Source organism: Gymnoscopelus microlampas, assembly GCF_963454915.1.
Source record: "Gymnoscopelus microlampas genome assembly, chromosome: 10".
Lineage (NCBI taxonomy): Eukaryota > Metazoa > Chordata > Actinopteri > Myctophiformes > Myctophidae > Gymnoscopelus > Gymnoscopelus microlampas.
Window position 1 is genome coordinate 53,567,040 of NC_139947.1, and position 6,041 is coordinate 53,573,080.

At 37.4% G+C, this 6,041-nt stretch overlaps 1 long non-coding RNA gene across 1 annotated transcript; it reads left to right on the top strand.

The window, feature by feature from the left end:
• The first annotated feature begins 3,931 nt into the window (after positions 1 to 3,931).
• On the top strand, positions 3,932 to 5,832 carry LOC311053821. Its single transcript, XR_014601684.1, has 2 exons — positions 3,932 to 4,569; positions 4,955 to 5,832. It is a non-coding gene; the product is annotated as an uncharacterized lncRNA (long non-coding RNA).
• Positions 5,833 to 6,041: the final 209 nt, after the last annotated feature.

Consider the following 6,041-nt stretch of genomic DNA (forward strand, 5'->3'; position numbering starts at 1 on the left):
TTTATCGGCCTCCCGATATTAGCATAAAAATTGATATCGGGAAAATATCGGTATCGGTTTTTGAAAAAAAATAAATATATATATATATATTTTTTTGCTTTATAAATAAGCTACAGGAGTTCTTACTGTATATGGTGTGTGTGATATGAAATTTGAGCTTACCCTAATCACAATAATCCCCGCATATATCGGTATCGGTTGATATCGGTATCGGTAATTAAGAGTTGGACAATATCGGTATATCGGTTATCGGTAAAAAAGCCAATATCGGACAACCCTATATATTACATATTTTTTAAAGGGAACATTTGTAACTCAAATCTTTACTTCTGGGGGATTCTACAAATATCTTCTAAATCCTAACAGATTTTTGAAGAAAAAAAAAATGTGAAGGACCACCCGAAATGATACATATTTGGCCGTGGACCCCCATTTCTAGATATTTTGTTCCAGGGAGTCGGGACCCCCAGAAGTTGTAACAAGAGTTAAAAATGTTAAAAAATAAATACATATTCAAAGATTTGCACAAAATGTTCACGATTTTTTAATCGCCTCAAAGAAATCTAAAGGTGACACAGATTCTTTCCCAGTCTAAATGGATTAAAACCTTGAAAAGAAAAGATTTTTCTTTGCGATATGGATAAATAGGAACTTAAAGGTAAACTACGTCGGTTCCATTGATTGATCATGAAAATGACCATGCTCTTAAAACGCATGTGGCCTCCCATCTGCCCACTAAACAGAGATTATATTGTGGCCCACCCATCTGACCACTAAACAGAGATTATCACGTGGCCCACCCATCTGACCACTAATCACGTGGGTCTTTAGATCCAGAGGAGATTGAGAACCACTGACACAATATTCAGAAGCCTTGGACACAGCAGATGTAAATCCGTCCGTAGGGTTCTCAACGTATTAACCCATTAAGACCGGGAACGCATCTGTGTCATTTTAGATGTTTATAGCCGTAACCATTATTTTAGACTTTGGCCAATAAAAAAATAGCAGATATACAATCTCATAGCACGGCAAATCTTTAAATACATATATTTTTGGGGGGAGCACAACATATTTTGAGATGGGGGGGTCGGCGGACGAAAACATATAATTTTGGGGGTCTTCGACATGAAAAAGTTTTGTTCCAGGGACCCCCCCACCCCTCCCCCCTCAGAAGCAAAGATTTGAGTTAAAAATGTTGTTTCAAAAACAATATATGTATTCAAAGATTTGCACAAATGTTCAAGAATAGCCAAAGTATAAAAAAATGGTTGTACCTAAGATCTAAAGTGACACAGATGCGTTCCTGGTCTTAATGGGTTAACCCTATACATATATACTTAGTTGACCGCCCGGAAAATAGCCCATCTACAGTATGCATTGTGAGCTTGTAGATCGGCTATATTTTCGCCGAATGTTCATCCCAGAATAAATGGGGACGCTTTAGGGTTTTAAAGAGATTAAGGTTAAAGCTGCACTCTGTGACTTCCATGTTGTGCCCCGGAATCGAACCCGGCCGGGTGTCCTCCTGCGCAAAGAGCTGAAACTTTTACCACTGAGCTGTTAGAGCCTGCTTGCTCAGGGGAGAAATGGAATTTTGACTATTTTTCAAAAATCGTGAAAAGGTGTGCAAATCTTTGAATATATATATTTTTTAAAGCAAACATTTTTAACAAAAACATTTGCTTCTGGGGGATTCTACAAATGTCTTCTAAATCCTAAGTGTATTCTTATGTTGCTATAATATCAGTGGTTCTCAAACTTCTTCATGTCAAGGACCCCCAAAATGATATGTATTTGGCCCCATCTCAAAATATTTTGTTCCAGGGACCCCCCCAGAAGCAAAGATTTGAGTTAAAAATGATTCGCTTTAAAATTTTATATATTCAAAGATTTGCACACATTTTCAAGGTTTTTCAAAAACTTAAAAAAATCTTAAAATGACACACATGCGTTCCCTTACGGGCCTTAAAGGGTTAACATACTCTACCATACAGGCTGGACAGAATAACATTTTATTCACACAAAAACAAAGTTACGTAGTCCAGCTTTAAGAACGTGGCCTTGTAGTCCAGGACTTTGATACAGGCTGTCCACTCATGAATCCAGCAACATTTATACATATTTATTCTATTAGTCTTGAATAGAACAGGAAGCTAGTAGAGATACAATCCAAGCTCTTTGTGTCATAAATGTTTGTTGATAAAAAAAACAAAAAAATAAAACACTGTGCTATAAGAAACATAACCTTTGGTGCCACCGGTTGCACAACCAAACCACGGATGTGAATTATTAGAATCTTAACGTCTTTGCGATGTTAAATGTCCTGTTTCGTCATCCATGTTGCAATAGTATCAGGGTGGACTGAGGATTACTAGTAGCAGTATACAGTATAACTAACATTTAGGGTTGTCCGATATTGGCTTTTTTACCGATAACCGATATACCGATATTGTCCAACTCTTAATTACCGATACCGATATCAACCGATACCGATATATGCGGGGATTATTGTGATTAGGGTAAGCTCAAATTTCATATCACACACACCATATACAGTAAGAACTCCTGTAACTTATTTATAAAGCAAAAAAAAAAAAAAAACATTTTTTTTTTCAAAAACCGATACCGATATTTTCCCGATATCAATTTTTATGCTAATATCGGCCGATAATATTGGGAGGCCGATAATATCGGACATCCCTACTAACATTCATATTAATAGTCTAGAGGTAGCCATAACTTTGTTCACTTCTCAGGTAATGTTGTTTCTTTTCATTTCTGAATGAATGAATCAAAACACCTTTTAGTTTCTGGTGACTTACTGCAATGGTTCTCAACCTTTTCAGGCCGTGACCCCCCAAAATAATCATATTTGAACTGGGGACCCCCCAAAATAATCATATTTGAACTGGGGACCCCCCACCCTGACAAGCACTTGGAATGTAGGAGTTGAGGCATTACATTTAGACTCGGTTCCACAGATTGTGAAAATAGCAGATTTATAAGCTCACAACGTGTTGTGAGCTTATAAATCTGCTATTTTCTAATCTTTTAGATTGGCTATTTTCAAAATGTTTGCCTCTTATACTATTTGACAATTTGGCCAATTTTTGACCAGTTTTTATTGTTTAGTTTGTTGATTACTTTTGATACAGTAATGGCCTTTTTTCTGTCTTTCTTATTTTTTTCTCAGTATTAAAAAGGTCTTAAAAGTCCTTAAATTGTCACTTAACTGTCATCTGGGGTCATCTGGTCCGGACCCACAGGTTGAGAAACACTGATTTCATGAATGAATCAAACAGAGCTGCTCACCAACATCTTCTCACTGGAACTTCAGTCATTTTATTGTGTTAAAGGAATTATTTCTATCAGTTACCCTGTAAGAAAGCCTGACCCCATGAAACCTGGAATCTATGGAGATTTGTGTTTAGTTTTTTTCACATTCCTGAGACAGTAATCCAATATTTGACTCATTTAAATGAATAGGAGACCAACTTTAACAAGAGCAAAACCATATTTAAAACGTTATTTTTGAAGCTGGATCATCAGTGATTACACTGTGAGAGTTTGTTTTTAGTTTATATATTGTTTTATATAGTTGTGCCTTGGTCTCCTACTGCAGTGGTTCTCAAACTTTTTCATGTCAAGGACCCCCAAATGGACACTTATTAGCCCGCGGACCCCCATTTGAAAAGATACATTTTAAGGACCCCCAGTTCGACATGCATTAGGGCTACGGACCCCCATTTAATGGCATTTCTATCTATGGGACCCCAATTCATGTTGTAAAATCAATGTTAACTTAACTCTGAGAGTGTACAAATGGAACCAAATGGACCCTAACGGGTCCATTTGGTTCCATTTGTAAACTCTCAGAGTTACAGACCCATAAGGGTCCATTTGGTTCCTATCCATCATTTAGCTGGGGACCCCCTGGAACCCCCTCAAGTACCCCTGGGGGTCACCGGACCCCACTTTGAGAACCAATGTCCTACTGTTCATCACATATTGGATTATTGGTTTAGGAAGGCCACAAAAACAAAAACCTCCATGAATTCGAGGCTTCATTATACCTGTATTGATAAGAAAAAGGTATACTTTTTGGGGTGAAATATTCCTTTAATGGTTGTGTTCTCATAAGCTGAAGCCTTTGTTGTCTTTCACTGTTTAAAAAAAGTGATTGAATGTGTTGTGTAGGTGGAGGTGTAACTCCACTAGCTACCAGTAGGTGGAGCTATACTCCAGTACATATCGGTATGTGTCATGGCTGCAGTGTTTGTTGTGTATCTTTAACTGTAAGGTTGTGATGCTGTCATAATTATGATCAAGTGCCTAACAGTACGACTCTTAGCGTAGCTGTCGGGTCCAAAGCTTGTACTTTTCTGGAAATGAAAAAAAAGAACCTGTTTTCCCAATGAATCCAATGTAGTTATGATTTAGTCACAAGCTGTTTGTTAATACTTGTCTTTGGTTTAATATTCATAAAACCCACAAGCACACTCAAAGGTAGAGTAAGTGATATTTTTTGGTTAAAGCACTATATTGTGATAGTACTCGTTGCTATGGGTCTTCAACGTTTTCAGCCCAAGGACCCCCTAGCTGAGAGAGAGATGAAGCAGGGACCCCCTACTCTATTATTGTATAAAATTGTGTTTCAGATTAAAGTGTTCTTTTTACTTAGTCTGCTCTTTTTCCCCTCTACACCTATAAGCCTCTTTGCCAAAAATAGCCGATCTACAAGCTCTCAACGCCTCGCAGCGCGAGGCGTTGAGAGCTTGTAGATCTGCTATTTTTGGCTAATGTTCCCCTCAGAAAAGGAATTCTGGGGTTCAAGTGGTTAAGGTTTTAAAAAAAACGAAATCCTATCACACAAAGATTTGGTGGACCCCCTATAGTAGCTCTGAGGACCCCCTAGGGGTCCAGGACCCCCTGTTGAAGACCCCTGCTATAGAGTGTTTGTTCAGTAACAGGCGTTTCTCTGTCTCTCCAGCTCTTTAATAAACAGAATACATTTTGAGATGGATGACAGCAACAGGAAAGAGAGAGAGTACCCATTTAACAGCTTCATTTATTTTTGTTTTCAAGTTCCAATTATGTCTGCTCTTTTCTTTGTGTCATCACTTCCAATTTGACTTGTTTAGTCTGTATCCTGTCTGAGTTATCTATCCTTTGAAAAAATGGTATCCTGACCTGAAAATGCATTTTCTATTTAATAAAGAGACATGGACAGTGCCTCTATACTGAACAAACACTCTCATCATCTTGGCAGCCTCGAAACGAGGATCCGTTCTCCTCATCTGATTCATTTCCTCTCCTCTTGAGCTAGCTGGGTTGATCTCTCCGTCTGTGTGCCTACTATCAGAATATAGAGCTATTTAACACTGTTACTGAACTAACACTCTATAGCAATGAGTACTATCAGAATATAGAGCTTTTTAACACTGTTACTGAACAAACACTCTATAGCAATGATTACTATCACAATATAGAGCTATTTAACACTGTTACTGAACAAACACTCTATAGCAATGATTACTATCACAATATAGAGCTATTTAACACTGTTACTGAACAAACACTCTATAGCAATGATTACTATCACAATATAGAGCTATTTAACACTTATATTAACCAAAGAAAATCACTTACCCTACCTTTAACCAACATTGAAAATATTTCAATACAAAATCACATTGCGTAACATTGCGATGCTACAGAGCTTGTAGATCGTTTATTTCCGCTGCTTTTGTGTAACACTCAAAGTAGAGCATTAATTCATGACAAGTTGAAATATGGAGATACAAGGTTTCTGCCCGACAGCATTTTTTTTTTTTAGACGTTGACAATTCTTCGTCTCGCTAATGTTGAGATCCTTAAATGTTGGAATACTATATTCTGAAATAGAAATGGATATTGTCTGTGGTTGAGGATTGTCACAGGTTTTGACTGTTTTAACTTGTTGAAATCGTATCAGAGATTCAAGTTGTGATGACGTCTGTGTTAAATGTTAATTGTACAACGATATATACTGTAGATCC